Source organism: Lissotriton helveticus, chromosome 11 (assembly GCF_964261635.1).
Source record: "Lissotriton helveticus chromosome 11, aLisHel1.1, whole genome shotgun sequence".
Taxonomy (NCBI): Eukaryota; Metazoa; Chordata; class Amphibia; order Caudata; family Salamandridae; genus Lissotriton; species Lissotriton helveticus.
Genome location: NC_136072.1, coordinates 177,840,488 through 177,863,775, shown reverse-complemented (window position 1 = coordinate 177,863,775; position 23,288 = coordinate 177,840,488).

The window sequence follows — 23,288 nt, the reverse complement described above, 5'->3', positions numbered from 1 at the left end:
TCAGTTGAGGGAGCAGAGGCAAAAGTCCCACAAGCCATGCTTCAGGGGTTCTGGACTGCACTGTGCAGCTCACATTGATAGTTGCCTCATGAATTTGCCACATGTAGACAGAGAGATGCTGGGTGACCCCTAACAGCTCCGGGCAGTACTACATCACTCCTAGTGAAAGCAAATCTGCTTCTTCTGAGTACTCTACACACAGGCAACACTACTGACTTCGCTTCTTGGAAGTCTCTCCCCCTGCAAAGTCAGCCCCTCTCATTCCTCTCTGTAAGGGCAGGCTGGCTAAAGCTTTTCAAGGGAGGTGCACAGTCTTCAGGTGATGTGCCCTCATCTCTGGGAAACTAGTAGCCATGCAGACACTAGCCGTGGGTCACTCCCTTGGTCAAGAACAACCTGGAACTTGAACAAAGTGGGCTGGTTTCTATCTTAATGTATACTCTTTTTCCATCAAGGGAGTTAATCCATTGTCTAAAATCCAGAATCGGTTTAGGATTTTTCCCTTGTAAACTTCTTTTTTTGGCTTCACTGCAGACACAGGCATTGTGTAAAGTGATAGCTCTCACACCAGGTAGATATTATGCTGGCTCCAAGCAGAACATTGGGACAATGATGAGTGAAGACTTTGCACCCAGTTTCTTCAGCTTTCCTAAAGTAGCAATAAGGGAAAGGCAAAAAGTCAGACCCTGTCTAGCAACCCCTTCACATTTAACAAAAGAATCTGACAACTCACCTAATCTCCCTTGCCATCCACCAAATGGAAGTGTTCGGGAAGGACTAATCAGAAATCTCTGGTTAAAATGTCCTCATAGAATTCCTAAAGGTAGTCATGGAGTGCCTCCCTTCACCACCAGGAATCCAGGCAACACACTTACACTGCCTTAAGCAGCTGAGTCTCATCCTCCATCGTGTACCATGTCAAATCCATGCTACCCAATAAATGCCTAGTGTGAGAAATTGGGTTGTTGGTTGATTGAAGTGCGAGCCTTGATCAAGCAGCAACCACAATTCTTGTCAGGGTGAGGAACAAGCCAACCCTAAATTAACCTGTGGTCAACCTTCTGGGATCTTGGCACAAAGCACAGAACATGAACAATCCCACACCAATTTAGAAAAATAGATCAAAATGTAATACATACCAAGACCAACATGACAAAAACCCAATCAGTAGAAATAGAGATGGCAAGATTAAGATTTCAGTGAAAATAGCAACTCAAAGCACAAAGCACCAACTGTGGATATCTGGTCATGCCGGTCCCTGACAAAGTCACAAGTTGAGGCCGATCCTGAAGGAGCATGAGCCAGCTACAGGGACCCATTTAGGTCCCCTGAATGCAGCACCCTACATTTTGGGGCATGTTTTGCATAGTGTTGCTTTGTGAGACTTTGCGCTGTCCGGCATCACTTCTGAGGAAGCTGTGCAATGAGGCTTTGTGGGGTTTGGTGCCACTTTACTTCAGTCCCGGTGAGCTGTGCAGTGAAGCTTGGCTGTGCTTCACATCTCTTTGCAATGGTTCCAATGGCGACCACATCTTGACTTGGCAGAACACCTTCAGACCCATGTCTTAGTGTCCAGGACTGGAGTAGCTCCACTTGATAGGGCAGAACTCACAGATGGCAGAGCCAAGGTGCTGGGTTCAAAGTTGTTGGAAGCCTGTTGTGTCCCTAAAACTTCTCATCAGGAGCTGTAGGTCTAGTCCTTCTTATCCAGGCAAGAGGGCAGCAGGTCAGCACCGCAGGGCAACAGTCCTTCAGAGCAGCAGTCCTTCTCAGCAGCACAGCAGTCCTTCTTCCAGATAGAGTATCCACAGGTCTGAGGTCCAATATCTATACCTGGTGCCCTTCCTCTGGAAAGTGGGAAAAGCTTCTAGAATTCCCTTTGAAGTTCCTAGGCATTCTGTCTTTATTGTCCTGCTCCAAACTAAGTACAGGGGATATACAGCCCTTTCTGTGGAGACAGGACACAGCCTATTCAAATGTAAGTAGAATTGTGTCCTGCTCCTCTCTCCCATCCTACCAGTGATGGCCCATCCAGGCACACCTATACTCTCTATTGAGCGTGTCTTTCTAGGAGGAATACACAAAGCTCATCTGCTAACTGCACCCAGTCATGTGACCCAGAGACAAGTTGCAGGCACTAAATGGATAAGGCAGGAAATTGGCAACTTTCTAAAAGTACAAAGAACAAATGATGAGTGGAATGCTTAAGAATGCAAACATTCACCCTAGTCACAAAGATCTGGGTTTAATCCATAGTTCCTTTGTTCACCACGCCACTACAGTTTGGACCCAGCAATATGCAAATCAGTCTTGACCCTGCTCCTCATGGGAACAGTCCAGCCCGAACCACTAAGATCCTCCCTGGACCAAAAACAAGCATCCTGGGACCAGTTTCGGGTTATCACCCCTGATCAGCCAGGCTAGCTTGAATCCAGTGGAGCAGTGAGCACGGGTCCCAGATCTCGGCATACACTTCCCACTGAGGGTGACACAAGCAAAAAGAGCAAATGATGGACAGAATGTTGAACAATGCAAACATTCACCTCCAGTCACAAAGATCTGTGTTTAATCCATTGTTCTCTTGCTCACCACGTCACTCCACATTGGACCCAGCCATATGCGAATCAGTCTTGACCCTGCTCCTCATGGGAACAGTCCAGCCTGAACAGCTAAGGCAGGTCCTCCCGGAACTGGAAACAAGCATGCTTGGACCACTTTTGTGGTATCACCCCTGATCAGGCAGGCTAGCTTGAATTCAGTGGCGCAGTGAACACGGGACCCACCTGTGGGTATACCCTTCCCACTTAGAGTGACAACAGAAAAAAGAACAAATAATGTTCAGAATGCTGAACAATTCAAACTTTCACCTCCAGTCATAAAGATCTGGGTTTAATCCATTGTTCTTTTGCTCACCAGGCAAGCCCAGTTTGGGCCAAGCCATATGCAAATCAGTCTTGACCCTGCTCCTCATGGGAACAGTCCAGGCTGAACTGCCAAGCCAGGTCCACTCCGGATCGGAAACAAGCATTCTGGAACTGGTTTTGGAGTATAACCCTTCATCAGGCAGGCTAGCTTGAATGAACAAAAGAACAATGGATTTAACCCAGATCTCTTGACTAGGGGTGAATGTTTGATTTGTTCCACATTCTGTCCATCATTTGTGCGTCTTTACATTTCTAAAAGTGTCATTTCAAAAATTGTCATTTAAATTACGGCTTCCCCATGAAAGAGGACATTTTCATTAAAATTTCAAAGACACCAAACATGACCTGGTTACCTGCTCCCATTGGAAATATAATAAGGTAACTCCAATGTTATCTTAGTAGAAACAAAGTGTTGCTACCAGTACATGTAAAACTTAAAAGTACAAGTCTCCTACTTTTTAAATACATTGCACCCTGCCCTCTGGGCTATTTAGAGCCTACCCTAAGGGTGATGTATATGTATTAAAAAAGAGGTTTGAGCCTGGCAAGAGGTTTATTATGCCAGGTCGACATGGCAGTTTAAAAATTGCACACACAGGCTGCAATGGTAAACCTTAGGCATGTTTAAAGGGCTACTTTAGTAGGTGGGCAATCTGTGCTGTAGGCCAACTAGAAGCTTTTTATAGTATCACTTTACATGGGGCATATAAGTAAAATAAATGTGCTAAGTTAAGGTTAATGTAGTGTCTTTTTGTGGTTCACCCTGACAAGGACTGTGGCTGTTGCTTGAGTTGGAGTTCACTCCCTCAATAAAAAACTACATTTTGTGTTTGTGTATGTGTGTGTGTGTTTCACTTTCACTACTTCATCAAATCAATAAAGACTGCAACTGACCAGTAATTACTGGATACTCCTTTTAATCTCTGAATCAGAATCACAAATTGTCTGCCTTGATGCATTTTGGTTTTGGGTTTGGTCACATATCCAAGCGCCCTTTTGAGCCAGTATTTAAAACGCACTTGTGCATAAAATAAACATAAATGTAATGAAAATACTATGCTAATTTCAGAGGTGAAAAATGAATACATATAATTAAAGTGCATGTATGCCTTGTGCAATAACTTTCATAATTAACAATGTTGTTTAATGTGTTTCATATATGCTGCGTATACATTTAGGGGCCCATTAGGATGGCGGGCGGATTGCCCCCGCCAGGCTGGCGGTAGCCACTGCTGGCCTGGCGGGGGCAATCCACCCGCCATCCTCAGATAAATGACCCCCCGCCATATTAGTATGGCGGACGGGGATCGCGGCGGACGGGAAGACCGTCCGCCGCTTTTCCGCCCCGGTCGTCTTGCGGCCGAGGCGGAGAAGGTTTAATATGGTGGCGGTGTCAATTAGACACCACCAGCCATATTACCATGGGCTTAGTTAGATGCATTTCCGTGGCAAAAGGCATGCGGTCTTCACTCTGGGGGGCCCCCTGCGGACCCCGAGAGTGAAGGAGAGGTGGGGGGTGCACACGGGGGGTACCAGTGGTACCCCCCTGCATTTGCATTAACAAAGCGGCAGGCACCGCGCGGTGCCTGCCGCTTTGTTAATGCAAATTCATTTGTGCATTTTTAGCATTGTGGTGGGCTAAAAATGCTAAAATGCTAAAAATTCAGGATGCGCACGCCACAGTGGCGGGCGCTTCCTAATAACCCCCACGGGACTCCCGCCCTTATGGCGAGCGGTCCCAATACCGGATAGGATGGCGGGCGGACTAAGTCCGCCCGCCATCCTAATGACCCCCTTAATATCAGAAAATGTTGGTCCTTCAAATGCATATTTGTTCGAAGTCACTCGATTAAGTCTCATAATGCCAGTCTAATAGGACTTAAATGTTCAATTAACAATCACCCATTCAGACATCTAGCTATGTCATCTTAAGTGTATCAATTTTCAAACTAAAAAAAGCAAACCATAACATTGCATTGCATCTTGTTGATTACAAACTAATAGTCATATCATAAAAATAAATCTATCTAAGACTTAATAATGCATGGTAGAGGCATGTGACATGTGTTGTTAAGCCCTGTGTCATATTGTAATGCATTGTAAAGACCAACACCTTGTATTTCCTGTAGAGTAAAGACCCACCTACTAATTGATAAAATTCACTTATCTTCTTTACCCCTCTTCCCACACCATTACAGATCCATTGTTTGCACTGTATGATGGGCTAACAATAGCATACCACCGTGTTGAGTAAAGGGCTCAAGTACAACAGTCCATTCTTGTCATATATGGGATGTGTACCAGTGCTGTTATACAAAAAACACAAGAGGGAGGTAGAGAAAAATGGGGATTGGATTCTTGCTCCACAGAGATATCTTAATAAACAAGGAGAATCCAACACAAAAGTGGGGTGAAGTGTTTCAACAAATGTTGAAGCATTCAGTGTTTTGTAAAATACCCCTCACACACCAAAAGGCCCCTTGGTGTCATGCTTCATCATCGGGGTCTTCGCACCCCTCTAACGGGATGCGGCGTGCTGCGACCAACGAATACGCGGGAGCACTTATAGTTAATGACTATATGTGGTACGTGTGTGTGGGGTGTTTTTACAAGTGAGTGGTGGGATATAGTGAAGGTTTAAAAAGTACCTGGCACATGAGTGTATGGAAAATGTATTCTAAACTCTGGCTGGTACTATTAAAAAGGTGCAGTGTGAGGTCGAATCTGTTGCATTAAAGAACAGGACCTCTGGTGTGCGTCAACATGTTTCGGAGGCAAGCTCCTTCTTCAGGACGGGGGCACAACTTCCCCACCTTCCTCACGTATTTCCAGATAAATATCACAGTGTATTTACAAAAAAAGTGAAATAATTAGGCTAAATGTGCCTACAGCGGTCTGCTACAAGCACAATGACCTGTAGAAAGACAAAAAGGAGAGAATAAACTAATGGTTACCCATGTAACGGGTAGTTCAAGCAGGTGCAATCACCTGGAACCTTACCATTTGCTTTTAATAAGCCCTGTAAAAGAAAAGGTACTGACATCACATAAAACACAGAACACATAGAAACTAGGAGTTACTGGCAATAGTTGTCATACTTGTGAAGCTTGCTTGCTTGCTTCATGAGCAATAGGAACGTCAGGGGTGTTGCTTTTGCAATCTGTAGTGAGAAGCAATGAAGGTGTAAAAATACATTCTCACTTACTTAGGAAATTGTTCATATGGTCATTGTAGGGTCTATACTCACAGGATCGGGACCCAGTAATCACCGTCTTACCCCTACACGCTGCTCCGCTGAAGTGAGGTGATCACAGGGATTGCGCTATTTATATCCTGTACTTAATTGGGCGGAAATGGTAACATGGCCATACATAGGTGTTCCGCTGGTTATAATGCCCTTATATGGAACATCCGATGTCAGACCATACATATTGCAGCTTATATGTCAGAACGGACCTGCAATGGACCAGTGGCACTACACGCGAGTAGGTGTCTAGTGCGAATGCGCACGGATCTGGTAGGGATCCTACGCGCATGCGTATTGCAGCCAAGCGATTATTCTCGGTAGTGGTGATTACTTAGCGCATGCGTACTGGCGCTGAATACTATCTTCGAGGCGGTGTGTCTCAGCTTACTTTTTTATGGTCATGTGCGGAGACACTATCTCAAAGAGTCCAAAGTGGGAAAACGATCACTCTATCAGTGTGATATATATACACATTTATGCATCAGGCTAAACTTCTTTGGGCGGCATATTAGTTGGATAGTTGTCCCCAAGGCACCTCATCATTCAATCCAATTAGCTGAGTGCCAAGGCGGAATACCCATCTTTGTTCTTTTCGAAAAAGACCGTCTTCAGAAGGTAATTGCTCGATGACTGTCCATTTTAAATCATTCACACAATGTTGCGCTGTAAGGTAATGCGTGGCCATTTTAGTAGTGCTTTTCTTACAGCGCACGTTGCTTTTGTGCTCATTCATTCGTGTCTTTATTGCCCTCGTGGTCATGCCTACATATTCAAGATTGCAGGGGCATCTGATAAGGTAGACCACGTTTTTGGAGTTACAATTGGTGAACCTCCTTTGTTCCCAAGTTGTGCCATTACGGAATGTTAGTTTAGTGCTCTTCTGCGTGAGATGGCAGCTGCTACAGTTCCCGCAGGGAAAATGGCCTTGTACTCCTATCGATGGTTGCGTTGCCATGGATATCGGTTTGGGTCTAGTATGTACCAACATGTCTCTGAGATTACGTCCTCTTCGGTGAGCGAACATTGGTTTTTCCAAATCCAGGTTGCCTCAAGTCAGTATACTCCAATGTTTGTTGACGATTTTGGACACTTCATTTGACATGGTGTTGAACGTAGTCACACAGATAGGTCGTCTGTCTCCATTTGGTTCCTTTTGTCGTTCTTCTAGTAGTGCCTCTCTGTTGTTATTTTTTGCTCTCTTCATCGCCTTGTCAATGATTTTAATCGGGTATTCTCGTAGTTTGAGTTTTTCCTTCAGATCATTGGCCTGAAGTTTGAAGTCTGACACATCTGTGCAGTTACGCCTTAGGCGTAAAAATTGTCCATATGGTAAGTTTTCACGTAGATGCCGGGGGTGAAAACTATCATATCTAAGCAGGCAATTCCTGGATGTCGGCTTGAAGTGGGTGGTAGTCTTTAAACGTCCTCCTTCTGCGTGTATATTAAGATCCAGGAAGACCAGCATGTGGTTGGAGACCGTGCTCGTGAATTTCAGGAAGGCGTTCTGGGTATTGAGCCATACTTGGAAATTTTGTGCAGATTGTTGGTCACCCTCCCAGATGACTAGGATGTCATCTATGTACCTCCTCCAGCATTTGATATTTGATCTGTAAGGATTCTGGGTAAGAAGGATCTTGGTAGTTTCAAGGTGATGCACATAAAGTCCAGCCAGGCTAGGAGCAAAAGTACTGCCCATGCTGGTACCATGGCACTGCTGGTAGATTGTTGTTTTGTATTGGAAAAAGTTTTTTTGCAGCGCCAGTGAAATGCATTCCAAAACCAGGCCTCTCGGTGTTTGGTATTTCCAAGGAGTGGAGAACAGGACTTCCTCGATGATCAGGAGTGTCTCATCATGAGGCAAGCTAGTATAGAGGCTCTCCACGTCTAGACTGATTAGAAGTTGGGTCTGTGGGTTGAAAGTTGCATCCTGCAGTAGTTGTAAGACAGACTTGGTGTCTTTTAAGTAGGTGTTGGTTGATTGTACCAGGGGTCGTAGGAAGGCGTCTGCAAATTTAGACAGGGGTTCTAATATTGAACCGATGCCGGAAACTATCGGTCTCCCCGGTGGGTTGGTGGTGTTCTTGTGGATCTTAGGGATGCAATAGAAGTAGGGGATACGTGGTCTTTTTTGCTCCAAAAATTCCCCTTCTTTCTTGCTCAGCCAGTCGTGTGCCAAGCCTTCTTCAATCATGCCTCCGATTTTTGTCCTGAGGTTCTCTGTTGGGTCTTGTTGGAGAATCATGTAGTTGCGTCTGTCTGACAGTAGTCTCTTGCATTCATTGTCATATTCCTCGATGGTTTGCAAGACAATAGCTCCACCTTTGTCTGCTGGTTTTATGATGATGCTTGTGTCCTGTGACAGATCCCTGATGGCTTGTTGTTCCTCCTTGGTTGTATTATGGAACGTCCTTATGGAGGATGAATCCAATTTGTTGACTTCCGTCATGAGAGCTTTTTCAAAAGCTAATAACTCAACTGGGAGCATTGAGTTTGGAGGGGTGAAAGTAGATTTTGGTCTTAGGCCAGTGTCAGTAGTCGTTACAGTGGGAGGTTTATCCATGAAAAAAGCCTGTGATTTCAATTTTCGAATGAATTCCTGCATCTCAATGTTCAATCTGAAAATGTCAGGTTTTTGCGTGGGCACAAAGCCAAGGCCTTTGTTCAGCACTGTTCTCTGTATTTCCGTCAGTGGTTTTAGAGTGAGATTCACCACTAGGTCCCTCTCTTGTTGCTGGTTGATGGTTGGTTGGGCAGGGAGCCTTTCATGCTCCTGGTTGTTCGGGAGCTCCCTTGGTCGTTGTCGTCCCGCGTGACATTGTTGCCCTTCCGGTTCCTGCCCCGTGTTCCTGGGCGGTTGCCTAAAAAAGATTGTGGACCGTAAAAACCGCCGTCAAAGTCTGGGTTCCATTGTGGGTAACCCTGGACATTAGCGGGTTGGCCGAACTGGAAAGGGGGAAATGGTGTAGGCCCCATGTATTGTGGGAATTGTGGAGGGTATCCTCTCCACCCTCGTTGTCTCGGGAATTGTTGTCTTCTCTGTCTCCAACCACCTCTGTTAGGCCTATACCTCTGGCCGTTGCTAGAGTTAGAACTAGACGAACCGTTGTCTGACCCATCGCTGTCCATATCGCTGTTCTGATTTCTAGATACATAATCAGGTTTGGTGTATGGGTATGCTCCTTCCGGTGTGAACTTGTCTTTGTCCTTCCTCAGTTTGTTGAACTTACTCTGTTTTAGTGTATATTCAAACTCGGTCATCTGTTGGTTGAGCTCGTCTAGTCTGATTTTGAGATCGGCTGGTGAGATATAGGTGCTAAGTTGCACCTCAATTTTTGGGATTTCGATCTTAAGTTCTTGAGTAATTCTGGCTGCTGTTTTGACAATGAGGACTAACCAGTCCCTGGTACAATGCCAGGAGATTAGTGACCACTCCTTTTTAAATTGTGTGTCTGACTGGAAAATAAATGGTTAGTTTTTGACGATCAAGCCTGGTGGTCCCATCTTATTTCTAAGGTACTCTGTCATTAGTAGACCATGTAGCGCTGCTTTGATTTGATTGCGTCTAAGGTTGACTATTTCGTTCCAATCATTGATATTAGGGCCTGTTTCAGGGTTGCTAAGGCCCTCAAAGGGGTTGATTGCTGTTAGAATTTTGTCGATTTCATCCTCCCCAAACGTGAGGCCATGTTCATCCTCCATCCTTTAAAGACCGCTGATGCCCTAACAGCCTAGTGTAAGTGACTATGTGTTGTGATGAGAGTAGAACTCCCGCAGCTGTGCGCTGCCTAAAGTATACAAAAAACTCAAGAGGGAGGTAGAGCAAAATGGGGATTGGATTCTTGCTCCACAGAGATATCTTAATAAACATGGAGAATCCAACACAAAAGTGGGGTGAAGTGTTTCAACAAATGTTAAAGCATTCAGTGTTTTGTAAAATACCCCTCACACACCAAAAGGCCCCTTGGTGTCATGCTTCATCATCGGGGTCTTCGCACCCCTCTAACGGGATGCGGCGTGCTGCGACCAACGAATACGCGGGAGCACTTATAGTTAATGACTATATGTGGTGCGTGTGTGTGGGGTGTTTTTACAAGTGAGTGGTGGGATATAGTGAAGGTTTAAAAAATACCTGGCACATGAGTGTATGGAAAATGTATTCTAAACTCTGGCTGGTACTATTAAAAAGGTGCAGTGTGAGGTTGAATCTGTTGTATTAAAGAACAGGACCTCTGGTGTACGTCAACATGTTTCGGAGGCAAGCTCCTTCTTCAGGACGGGGGCACAACTTCCCCACCTTACTCACGTATTTCTAGATAAATATCACAGTGTATTTACAAAAAAAGTGAAATAATTAGGCTAAATGTGCCTACAGCGGTCTGCTACAAGCACAATGACCTGTAGAAAGACAAAAAGGAGAGAATAAACTAATGGTTACCCATGTAACGGGTAGTTCAAGCAGGTGCAATCACCTGGAACCTTACCATTTGCTTTTAATAAGCCCTGTAAAAGAAAAGGTACTGACATCACATACAACACAGAACACATAGAAACTAGGAGTTACTGGCAATAGTTGTCATACTTGTGAAGCTTGCTTGCTTGCTTCATGAGCAATAGGAACGTCATATGAACATGAACATGAACATATGCCATATGAACAATTTCCTAAGTAAGTGAGAATGTATTTTTACACCTTCATTGCTTCTCACTACAGATTGCAAAAGCAACACCCCTGACGTTCCTATTGCTCATGAAGCAAGCAAGCAAGCTTCACAAGTATGACAACTATTGCCAGTAACTCCTAGTTTCTATGTGTTCTGTGTTGTATGTGATGTCAGTACCTTTTCTTTTACAGGGCTTATTAATAGCAAATGGTAAGGTTCCAGGTGATTGCACCTGCTTGAACTACCCGTTACATTGGTAACCATTAGTTTATTCTCTCCTTTTTGTCTTTCTACAGGTCATTGTGCTTGTAGCAGACCGCTGTAGGCACATTTAGCCTAATTATTTCACTTTTTTTGTAAATACACTGTGATATTTATCTAGAAATACGTGAGTAAGGTGGGGAAGTTGTGCCCCCGTCCTGAAGAAGGAGCTTGCCTCCGAAACATGTTGACGCACACCAGAGGTCCTGTTCTTTAATACAACAGATTCGACCTCACACTGCACCTTTTTAATAGTACCAGCCAGAGTTTAGAATAAATTTTCCATACACTCATGTGCCAGGTACTTTTTAAACCTTCACTATATCCCACCACTCACTTGTAAAAACACCCCACACACACGCACCACATATAGTCATTAACTATAAGTGCTCCCGCGTATTCGTTGGTCGCAGCACGCCGCATCCCGTTAGAGGGGTGCGAAGACCCCGATGATGAAGCATGACACCAAGGGGCCTTTTGGTGTGTGAGGGGTATTTTACAAAACACTGAATGCTTCAACATTTGTTGAAACACTTCACCCCACTTTTGTGTAGGATTCCCCTTGTTTACCAGTGCTGTTATTCATACACAATTAATAGGTGCCACAAGACTACACACTGGACGACATGACCTGTACAACTAGGATATCATACCCCCAGGTCTGTCTGTGCACCCCATAAACTGTAACACAATGGTAAAGACAAGACAAAACCATCCATTACAAATTCAAATAATGGCCATTTATATTCCCTTTGCAAGAGCTGCATTGTCAGCTCTCTGCTATGTGCCACCACCTTGATTGGTGCTAACCCTTCAGCTCTTTACTGGTTACCACTGAAAAAAAAGAATCTTGTTTCCAGTTGACTACCTCATGCACAACATTGTAGGGGGGTAGGCAATCCTTTAGATACTTCTCAGACAGGCTCATGTGTTGCAATTCTTCCTGCTTATGGTACATCTCATGTGAGAATGTAAAACCTACAGGATGCAACTCCTTCAAATACATATGACCTAGTGTATGCTGTCTCAAACAAGATTTAAAATTCTCTTTCCATTCACAAATCACTAAATACCTAACTGTTGTACTCCACCTGGTGTTCACTTCTGTTCTCCTTTGTTACCTTTACTAAAGACAACCTTTCATCAAGAAATTTCTTGGAGTAAATACCTAGGGGCCCATTAGGATGGCGGGAGGATCGCCCTGCTGGGCTGGCGGTAGTCTTCGCTGGCCCGGCGGGGGCGATCAGCCTGCCATCCATACCTTAAAGACCCCCCGCCATATTAGTATGGCCGAGGTGCCTGCGGCGGTTGGTCTTTCCGTCGACTGGGCGGAAAAGAGGAATGATATGGTGGCGGTGTCTGTAAGACACCGCCATCCATAATACGATGCAGGCAGAGAGCAGTCTTTCCATGGCGACATTGCCGCCATATGAAGGCATGCATGTTTTGCTTTTGGGGGCCCATTGCGGGCCCTCAGGGTGTTGGTGGGGGGTGCACATGGGGGGTACCTATGGTACCCCTTCTCATTTCAATGCACTACATGGTAGGCACCACATGGTGCCTGCCATGTATTGCAGGGCAATGCTGTGCACAGTACTTTTACATTGCGAGTGGGTCTGCAGTCAGCAGATCCACCCGCAATGTAAAAGGCCCAAGATGCACCCAATGCCAATGGCGTGACCCCCGCAACTTCGGCGGTCGGTACCTGGCTCCCTTGCCATGGTGGGCAGACTTTGTCCGCCCGCCATCGAAATAGCCCCCTTTGACTTTAGAAATGGCATTACTGTGCCAACAACATTCAGGCAGGAGAGCAAATAGTCCAGCTGTGTGATCTTGGTTTCTGAATATTTTGTATCTCTAAGTTTGATACTTCACATTGTTCGTGCGGTGAAGGAGGAAGGGCACTTTAATGTCTCTGGAGAGCATGTACCCCCCAAAAAAGACTTGACAGAACCAGCTGTAGCACTGATACACAAATGGTCTCCACATTCGCAGCGGAGGCGTCACAGTTACAGCGGGGGTCCCGCACTCGTGATGGAACCTCAGCAATGGTAAACTGTTGTACGGAGGTCCTGTCATGAGTGTGGGACATATGCAGTGACGGCGGAGGCCATTAGTGAATCAGGCCCTATATCTTTTTGACCCATGCCTCCGAACACATAATAAATATGCATGGTAGCTGGAGATACTTTTGTGAACCTGACTGACACCCGTATCCGGGATCTGTGGTCGGATAGGATCTCCAATGGCACCCTCGTTTTGGGAGACGTGACTACTGTCAGCTCACCAGGATGTATAGGACTGGTGGCAGAAATATCAATGCTGGCTAGATATTGCTTGCAAGGGAGAGTGGCCTACTGGCCTTTCCTGTGTTTTAAATTTGATCTGCAAGTCCCCAGTATCTGGGTCCTCCACCCATCCACATAGGACATGCTTGTCAAGTGTGTGTGTGTGTGTGTCTCAAGGTAACTAAAGCTTTAACCTGGGGCTTGTCACCCTAGCTGCTCTCTCTCCCTGCCCCCACCTCACACATTTTCTCCAAATATGACAACCATGAAAACAGGTGAAATGGGTAAAGGATGAAAACAAAAAGACATCTGGATGGCTGTGCACTTCTCTGTCTGGAGACAGTGGAGTTCTCTGGGTTTATCTTCAGGTTGGTCGGTGTTTACTGTGGCATATGCTATGAAACCAAACAAGATGTGTTTTAATGTGGTGTTTACTTGCTGAGAACTATTCTAGACATAACTGCTTTATCAGCTAACAGAGTGCAACAGTTTATGTCACCAACTGCCCATTCGTTTCACCATCTAGAGGTTTTTAAGTAATGACCTAATTAATGAGGCTTAAAAAAATGTAGGGGCTCATTTACAAGCAGCTTGCACTGCCAATACATCATAATTTTTTATTCATTGGGGGTGCTGTCAGTACTCTGAGGCAGATTTACAAGCCCCTTGCACCACTTTTGCATCAATTTTAACATGGAAAAAGTGACTCAAAAGTGGCGCAAGAGGCTTGTTAATCTGCCCCTCTATATTTAAAAGATGACGTAACCAGGGCGATGCGTTACTTTTTAGATTCCTGCGTCAAAATGTACCTGGTTTGAGTCTGCTTTGTCATGTAAGTACTAACATATGCAAGGTAGGTGTTCCACCATAACTTCCACCTTAAAAACCGATGCATTGATATCTACGAGATATTTGAAAAGTGACGCATTGCCGGGAAGTGTGATGCAGAGCACCAAAAGCATAAATAATCCTGTGTCCCGGAAACCCACGCTTAGGAAAAGGCGCATTGGATTTGGTATATAAAGAGAAGCCAGACAGAACAGTGTGGCAAGCACAACTACGCCATGGAGGTGCTGATGTTTTAGCTGGGTGTGGCAAGGAGATGGTCACCACCACCTCTCCGCTCCCACCCACCCTCATCACTACAAAGGCAGTGCAGAAGGGAGTGTGTTTATTGTCAGCAGACTTCCTTTATTGATCTAAAGGAGGATGAGGTTATTACCTACAACCAGCTCAGGAGGGAGTCCATCATCCAACTGCTACACCAGATAGCACCAAGGCTCCAGCCACCAACTCCCACGGCTACCAGCAACACTACATAGGTCAGGCTCATGGCTGTCTACATTTGGGAATCTGAAACATTACAGATTACAACAGCCAGAGTGGCAGGAATCTCCATGCCATCTTTCTTGGCTCTCCTACCCTCTGTCCTGGATGCCATCATCCACCTAACACCGTAGTACCTCAACTTCCCCAACACACAACAACTGCAGCAGGAGATCAACCAAGGCTTCCATGCCATTGCTGGTTTCCCATATGTGCTGGGTGCTATTGACTGCACACATATGCAACTGGTCACAGAAAAATGTAACAACTGCATGGCTAGCACTATCAGCTGGATGGAGAACAATTCCTTCAAGATCAATGCAGAGAAAACTGAGATTTTAGTCTTCGATCCACATAACTCAATCTGGTTGAATGCCTGGTGGCCAGCAGACTGTGGTCTTCTTCCTGTCTCGGCTAAAAATCTGGGGGTTACTTTTGATGAGGGTCTGACCTTTAATTCTCAGGTCAGCCGCACGGTTAGCACCTGCTTCTATATCTTATTAACCCTCAGAAATATGCTTTCGTACATTCCATCTGAACTGCACCGGCCGACCATCATCGACCTAGTCACTTCTCAGCTTGACTACTGCAATGCCTTGTACCTCAACATCAGTATGGCTTCCTGAACAGGCTTTAGGTCATCTAGAATGCGGTAGCTAGATGATCCTTAATATCCATAAGCATCAATCAGCGAGGGAGGGGATCCGCACTCTGCATTGGCTCCACATCGGAAAGTGCATCTCCTTCAAAGTCCTTAGTACGGTCTATAAGGCTTTGCACAGCAAAGGCTCGCTGCAGCTGAACACTATGTTTAAATGATCCTAAGATCCTCCTCACAGAGAAAACTAATGTCTCCGAAATTCCGCAAGGTCAGATGAGGCGGACGCTCCTTCTCTGTGGCAGCTGCAAAACTCTTAAATAACCTGCCCCCCTCCATCTCTCATGTGGAATCTTTCCCAGTGTTTAGAAAGCTGCTGAAGACATGGCTTTTTTCAACAAGGTTGGCAGTTCTGGGCATTTCTTCTTCTCTCCGACTGCCCAGTGCCTTGACACCTATGGGTATTAGTGTGCTTTATAAATCCTTATCCTATCCTATCCCATGTGCAACTGGGTCCCCCAGCACCTACATCCAATCTCTACAGGAACTGGAAGCAAACTTACTTGATGAATGTCCAGGCCATCGTGGACCATCAGGGCATGATCACCAATGTTCAGGCCAAATACCCCAGGAGTGTGCATGATGCATTCATCTTCTGGCACTCCACCATCAATGAGTGTTTTCAGAATGGCACATATGGGAATGGCCTACTGGTTAGTAAGTACATCTGAAGTTCATGTCAGATCTAATAACAGCAAATAATCAATGACTCAATGGGATATATGTGTGCGCTACCCGAGGCAGTGCATATGCAGGAGGGGTGGTTCTCATACTTTCACCATTCAGGGCACATGTGCAATGCAAACCTACAAGTCACACGTGTCAAGACGTGCGAAGCCACTGCATGTGTCTATCAATAGTGTGAATAACCTGAGCAATGCAACGCTTGGACAAATGCTATACTGCAACACTTTTGCACAAGTAGTAGTAAAAGTGACGCTTTAGCAGAAAAGGTGACACATTTTGGTAGGAAGCGTGATGCTTCACGGAATGAGACGCTTTAGTAGTAAAGGTGAGGCTTTAGTAGGAAGGGTGACACTTCAGTAGAAAACGCGACACTTTAGGGAATAAGATGCTTTATAGTAAAGGTAATACTTTAGTAGGAACAGTGATGCTTTAGTAGGACATGTGATGCTTTAGGTAAGAGCTTTCCAAACTGTGTGTCCCGACACAGTACTGTGTTGCCTGCAAATGATGGGTGTGTTTCGGGATAACACTGGTATTAAGTGGCACTTAGCACATAACTGCTGCTAATTATGAGGCATTCCTTTGAAAGTTTTGTTCTCACTATGCCTCATCTAGACAGACAGAGGGAGGGAGACAGAGAGAGAGGGAAACGGTGGGAGTCACAGAAAGAGAGCGACAGAGGGAGGGAGACAGAGGGAGACAGAGAGCAAGGGAGACAGAGAGAGAGGGAGACAGAGAGAGGGAGACAGAGAGAGGGAAACAGAGGGCAACAGACAAAGGCGACAGACAGAGGGATGGAGACAGACAGACAGAGGGAGGAGGGCGACAGAGGGAGGAGGGCGACAGAAGGAGGGAGACAGAGAGAGAGGGAGACAGAGAGAGAGGGAGTCAGAGAGAGGGAGACAGAGAGAGAGAGACAGAGGGAGGGAGACAGAGGGAGGGAGACAGAGAGAGGGAGACAGACAGAGGGAGGAGGGTGACAGAGGGAGGGAGACAGAGGGAGGGAGACAGATAGAGGGAGACATATAGAGGGAGACAGATAGAAGGAGACAGATGGAGGGAGACAGAGGGAGGAGACAGACAAGACAGAGACAGACGGAGGGAGGGAGACAGAGGGAAAGAGGAGGGAGACAGAGGAAGGCAGAGAGAGAGATAGAGAGAGGGAGGGACACAGAGAGAGGGAGGAGGGAGACAGAGAGAGACTGAGAGAGGGAGGGAGACAGAGACAGGCAGAGATAGAGACAGAGACAGGGACAGACAGAGACAGATAGAGGCCGAGACAGGCACAGGGGCAGACAGATAGAGGCAGAGACAGACAGAGGCAGAGATGCAGAGAGGGAGACAGAGGGAGGGAGACAGGGACATACAGGGACAGACAGAGACAAGGACAGACAGACAGATAGAGGCAGAGACAGAGAGGCAGAGAGAAAGATAGGGAGACAGAGGGAGAGAGATAGAGGGAGACAGAGGAAGGGTGACTGAGGGAGGGCGACAGAGGGAGGGAGGGAGACAGAGGGAGACAGACAGAGGGAGGAGGGCGACAGAGGGATGGAGACAGAGGGAGGGAGATAGAGGGAGGGAGACAGAGGAATGGAGACAGACAGGAGGGAGACAGAGGGAGAGAGATGGAGGGAGACAGAGGAAGACAGAGAGAGAGGGGGACAGAGTGAGGGAGACAGAGAGAGAGAGGGAGAGAGAGAGAGAGATAGAGATAGAGAGAGGGAGGGAGACAGAGAGAGGGGGAGACAGAGAGAGACAGAGAGAGGGAGGGAGACAGACAGACAGAGATAGAGACAGACAGAGACAGGGGCAGACACATAGAGGCAGAGAGACAGAGACAGAGAGACCAAGAGGGAGACAGAGGAAAGGAGACAGGGACATACAGGGACAGACAGAGACAGGAACAGACAGACAGATAGAGGCAGAGACAGGGACAGGGACAGACAGATAGAGGCAGAGACTGAGACAGACAGAGACAGAGAGGCAGAGAGACAGAGAGGGAGACAGAGGGAGACAGAGGGAGAGCAAGAGAGAGAGAGACAGAGGGTGACAGAGGGAGGGAGACAGAGAGAGGGAGACAGAGGGAGGGAGACAGAGGGAGAGGGAAAGAGAGGGGGAGTGAGACAGAGGGAGACAGAGGGAGAGGGAGAGGAAGACAGAGAGAGGGAGACAGAGACAGAGAGAGAGGCAGAGGGAGAGACAGGGCAAGTGAGACAGAGGGAGGGAGGGAGGGAGACAGAGGGAGGGAGACAGAGGGATGGAGACAGAGAGACGGAGACAGAGGGACAGAGACAGAGAGAGGGAGACAGAGGGCGATAGCCAGAGGGAGACAGACAGAGGGGCAGACAGACGGAGACAGACAGAGGGAGGAAGACTGTGAGAGAGAGGGAGACAGAGAGAGAGAGAGAGAGAGGGAGGGAGACAGACAGAGAGAGACAGAGAGAGATGGAGACAGACAGAGTGAGGGAGACAAAGAGAGATAGAGAGGGAGAGAGAGAGATAGAGAGAGGGAGGGAGACAGAGAGAGAGGGGGAGGGAGACAGAGAGAGGGAGGGGGACAGAGACAGACAGAGATGGTGACAGAGACAGACGGAGACAGGGATAGGGACAGACAGATACAGATAGAGGCATAGACAGGGACAGGGGCAGACAAATAGAGGCAGAGATAGACAGAGACAGAGACAGAGAGATGGAGAGGGAGGCAGAGGGAGGGAGACAGGGACATACAGGGAGATAGAGGCAGAGACTGGGAAAGGGACAGACAGATAGAGGTAGAGACTGAGACAGACAGAGACACAGAGGCAGAGAGACAGAGAGGCAGAGAGACGGAGAGGAAGACAGAGGGAGCGAGGCAGAGGGAAAAAGACAGAGAGAGGCAATAGACAGAGACAGACAGAGGGAGGGAGACAGAGGGAGAGAGCGGAGGGAGACAGAGGGAGACAGAGAGAGAGGGGCAGGGAGGGAGACAGAGAGAGAGGGAGACAGACAGAGTAAGGGAGATAAAGAGGGAGACAGAGGGAGGGAGACAGAGGGACAGAGACGGAGGAAGACAGAGTGGGAGACAGAGGGCAACAGACAGAGGGAGACAGACAGACGGAGGAGGGCAACAGAGGGAGGGAGGGAGACAGATAGATGGAGGGAGACAGAGAGAGAGGGAAACTGTGGGAGACAGAGACAGAGGAAGGGAAACAGAGGAAGACAGTGGGAGGGAGTCTGGAGTAGACAGAGGGAGGGAGAGGGAGACAGAGAGAGGGAGACAGATAGAGGGAGACAGAGGGAGGAGGACAGAGGGAGACAGAGGGAGAGAGAGACAGAGAGAGGGAGACAGAGAGAGGGAGACAGAGAGGGAGGCAGAGGGAGAGAGAGGCTGAGGGAGAGAGAGAGAGAGAGAGAGTGAGACAGAGGGAGGGAGATAGAGGGAGGGATACAAAGGGAGGGAGACAGAGGGAGGGAGACAGAGGGAGGGAGACAGAGGAAGGGAGACAGGGGGAGAGGGAGATAGAGAGAGAGAGAGAGAGAGAGGGAGACAGAGAGAGAGGGAGACAGAGAGAGGGAGGCAGATAGAGAGCTAGAGGGAGAGACAGAGAGACAGAGGGACATAGACAGAGGGAAGGAGAGAGAGAGAGGGCAACAGACAGAGGGAGACAGACAGAGGGAGGGAGACAGACAGAGACAGACAGAGGGAGGGAGACAGAGGGAGAGAGAGGGAGGGAGACAGAGAGAAAGGGAGGGAGGGAGAGAGAGAGGGTGGCAGAGAGAGAGGGAGACAGACCGAGTGAGGGAGATAGAGAGAGAGAGAGGGAGGGAGAGAGAGGGGGAAGGTAGAGGGAGGGAGACAAAGGGAGGGAGACAGAGGAAGGGAGACAGAGGAAGGGAGACAGGGGGAGAGGGAGATAGAGAGAGAGAGAGAGAGAGAGAGAGAGACAGAGAGAGAGGGAGACAGATAGAGAGCTAGAGGGAGAGACAGAGGGAGGGAGACAGAGGGACAGAGACAGAGGGAAGGAGAGAGAGAGGGCAACAGACAGAGGGAGACAGACAGAGGGAGGGAGACAGACAGAGAGAGACAGAGGGAGGGAGACAGAGGGAGAGAGAGGGAGGGAGGGAGAGAGAGAGGGAGACAGAGAGAGAGGGAGACAGAAAGAGGGAGACAGATAGAGAGAGACAGATAGAGAGCTAGAGGGAGAGACAGAGGGAGGGAGACAGAGGGAGGGAGACAGAGGGACAGAGACAGAGGGAAGGAGAGAGAGAGGGCAACAGACAGAGGGAGACAGACAGAGGGAGGGAGACAGACAGAGGGAGGGGGACAGAGGGAGAGAGAGGGAGGGAGACAGAGAGAAAGGGAGGGAGGGAGGGGGAGAGGGAGACAGAGAGAGAGGGAGACAGACCGAGTGAGGGAGATAGAGAGAGAGAGGGAGAGAGAGAGAGAGAAATAGAGAGAGGGAGGGAGACAGAGAGAGAGGGGAGGGACCCAGAGAGACAGAGACAGACAGAGACAGGGACAACCAGATACAGATAGAGGCGGAGAACAGGGACAGGGGTAGACAAATAGAGGCAGAGACAGAGAGACAGAGAGGGAGACAGAGGGAGGGAGACAGGGACATACAGGGAGAGACAGAGACAGACCAGACAGACAGATAGAGGCAGATTCAGGGACAGGGAAAGACAGATAGAGGCAGAGACTGAGACAGACAGAGAAGCAGAGAGACAGAAAGGAGATGGAGAGGGAGACGGAGGGAGACAGAGCAAGAGAGAGAGAGGGAGACAGAGGGAGGGAGAGGGAGGGAGACAGAGAGAGAGGGAGACAGAGAGAGAGAGGGAAACAGAGGGAGGCAGAGGGAGACAGTGGGAGGGAGTCAGGGGGAGACAGAGGGAAGGAGAGGGAGACAGAGGGAGGGAGACAGAGGGAGAGAGGCAGAAGGAGACAGGCAGAGGGAGACAGAGGGAGAGTGAAAGGGAGACAGAGGGAGAGAGAGAGAGGGAGGGAGTCAGACATAGGGAGAGAGAGGGAGGGAGACAGAGGGACAGAGGAAGAGGGAGAGAGGGAGAGAGAGGGAGGGAGAGGGAGGGAGACAGAGAGAGGGAGACAGAGAGAGAGAAACAGAGTGAGTGAGACAGAGAGTAGGAGAGGGGTAGGGGGAGAGAGATTGAGAGAGAGAGAAAGAGAGAGAGGGATGGTGAGAGAGAGAGAGAGAGAGAGAGAGAGAGAGAGAGAGAGAGAGAGAGAGAGGCGAAGGCATCCACTGCTGGGGCCTGTGTTCAACCTCATGGTCTCAAATGTGCTTGAAAATGCACCATTTGCCCACTTTTATTTCAGAATTTTCTTCCAGGGGGACAACCCCCCCCGAACCTCCTTAAGTGATTCAGACTCGCTCGCTACGCTTACTCGCTGCACTGCAATACTGTGTCCCAAAATGATGCATCTCCAAAAAGTGTGTCACCAACATGAAAAGTTTGGAAAGCTGTGCTTTAGGGAATGAGATGCTTTAGTAGTAAAGGCAACGCTTTAGTAGGAAAGGTAATGCTTTAGTAGGAAATGTAACAATTTAGTAGTAAAGGTGATGCTTCAGTAAAAAACGTGATTTAAAAGGAAAAGGGATGCTCTAGTAGGAAAAGTGAAGCTATAGTAGGAAACGTGACACATCTAGCCAGGAAATTATGCAATGGCTCATCCATTCTGCAAACTAAGAAAGTATGAAGTTCCTTTCATTTTCACTTTCAGTCTTTTTGTCTATGCAGGCTGTTGGAGGTATTTGCACCATCTTGTTGTCACATCACTGTTGTTTGGTGGCTATTATGCATGGAAGTAGCCACCACCTTGGCAGAAACTTCATTCAGTCTTAACATTGACTGATTGCTAATTGTAGGTCTTCATGCGAGCGGCCTTGGGCAACTACTTGCTAGTTTAGAAGCACATAGGGATCACATAAACTATATTGCTTGGCCTGTGCAGATTTACCCCATGGTCTATGTAACAAAATTCCCTTTAGATAGTAGGTAGCGTCTTTTGGGATGCATATCCACCATAGTCTACTTAGTCCAATCATGAACAGACATAAAACATGCTGGTTCTGGTAAGTGATTTTATTGACACGTCAACCAAGGAGAAAGGAGCAAGTATAAGTCCTTGCGGCAATAACCTGAAGATAGTTTGTGAGCCATTGAATGTCCAGACAGAGTTCATGGGGGATACATATCATGGGACATGTAGAGTAGAGGAGTGTTCCAGTGAGGAGGAGGAGGACTGAATTGCCATTAGGGAAGATAGTCCACATCGTCAGTCCACAAATGGGTGAGATCAATTGGTGGGAAAGCAAGTATAGGACAGTACCAGTTGAGAAATACACTGGCATGGCCATAAGCACAGGTCAGAAGATAAAATGGCCATGTGGCACAGAGAAATGCTACCAGGCAGTTTTTTGGTGGGAAGAGGTGAAGTCCACATCTTCGTTTTCTGATGTGTCTGGTGCCTCCCATGAGGGGGAGGTTGTAGGTGCCAGAGGCAAGAGAGGCACACACATCAGGGGCTGAAGATGTGGATCCCCTGTCTCCAGCAGAATTTCTCTGCACTACCAAGTAAGATAGCACAACACTATGACAAGGCTTCTAGTTTTCCAGCACAACAACACCGTTACAGTGTAAGGCACCCATTGTTGCTATGTAGGAGTCTGCTTCCTCTCAACTGACACCAAGATGTTGCGTATCATCCCCAGCTGGTTCGCAGCCTCGTTGATGCCACTTCAGCAGGGCAGTTGTTTGTGCTTCTGCCTCATGACACCAGCAATGTCTGCCAGGGACGGATCCAAGCCATGGGGCGGTAGGTGCCTCTTAGAGCCTCCAAGATGTCCCTATTGGGACTGAGGCACATATGGCTCCCACTAGGGTACCTGCCACAGACCCCATCCCTGCCTGCACCGCATCTGCTAACTCCCACTGGATTTCTACCGCACAAGGCTGGAATTCAACTTGGGAGTCCTCAGAGTCCAGGGCTGGGGGTGAACTGGCTGGTGGTGTTTGTTGGGTGATAGGCGGATCCTCTGGAGACCATGCAGCACTGTCAAACCTTCTTGCAACTGGAGATGGTGTTTGTATGGAAGACAGGATTTTTTGGAAAGTGTCTTGGTCGAGAATTGTCCGGCTGTCATCAGCAGCAGGATCTTCATCCAGGACAGGCAACTGGTCAGGAGTTGTTGTTCAATCCTCCGCAATGAAATTGATATATGGTGATGGTGATCTATG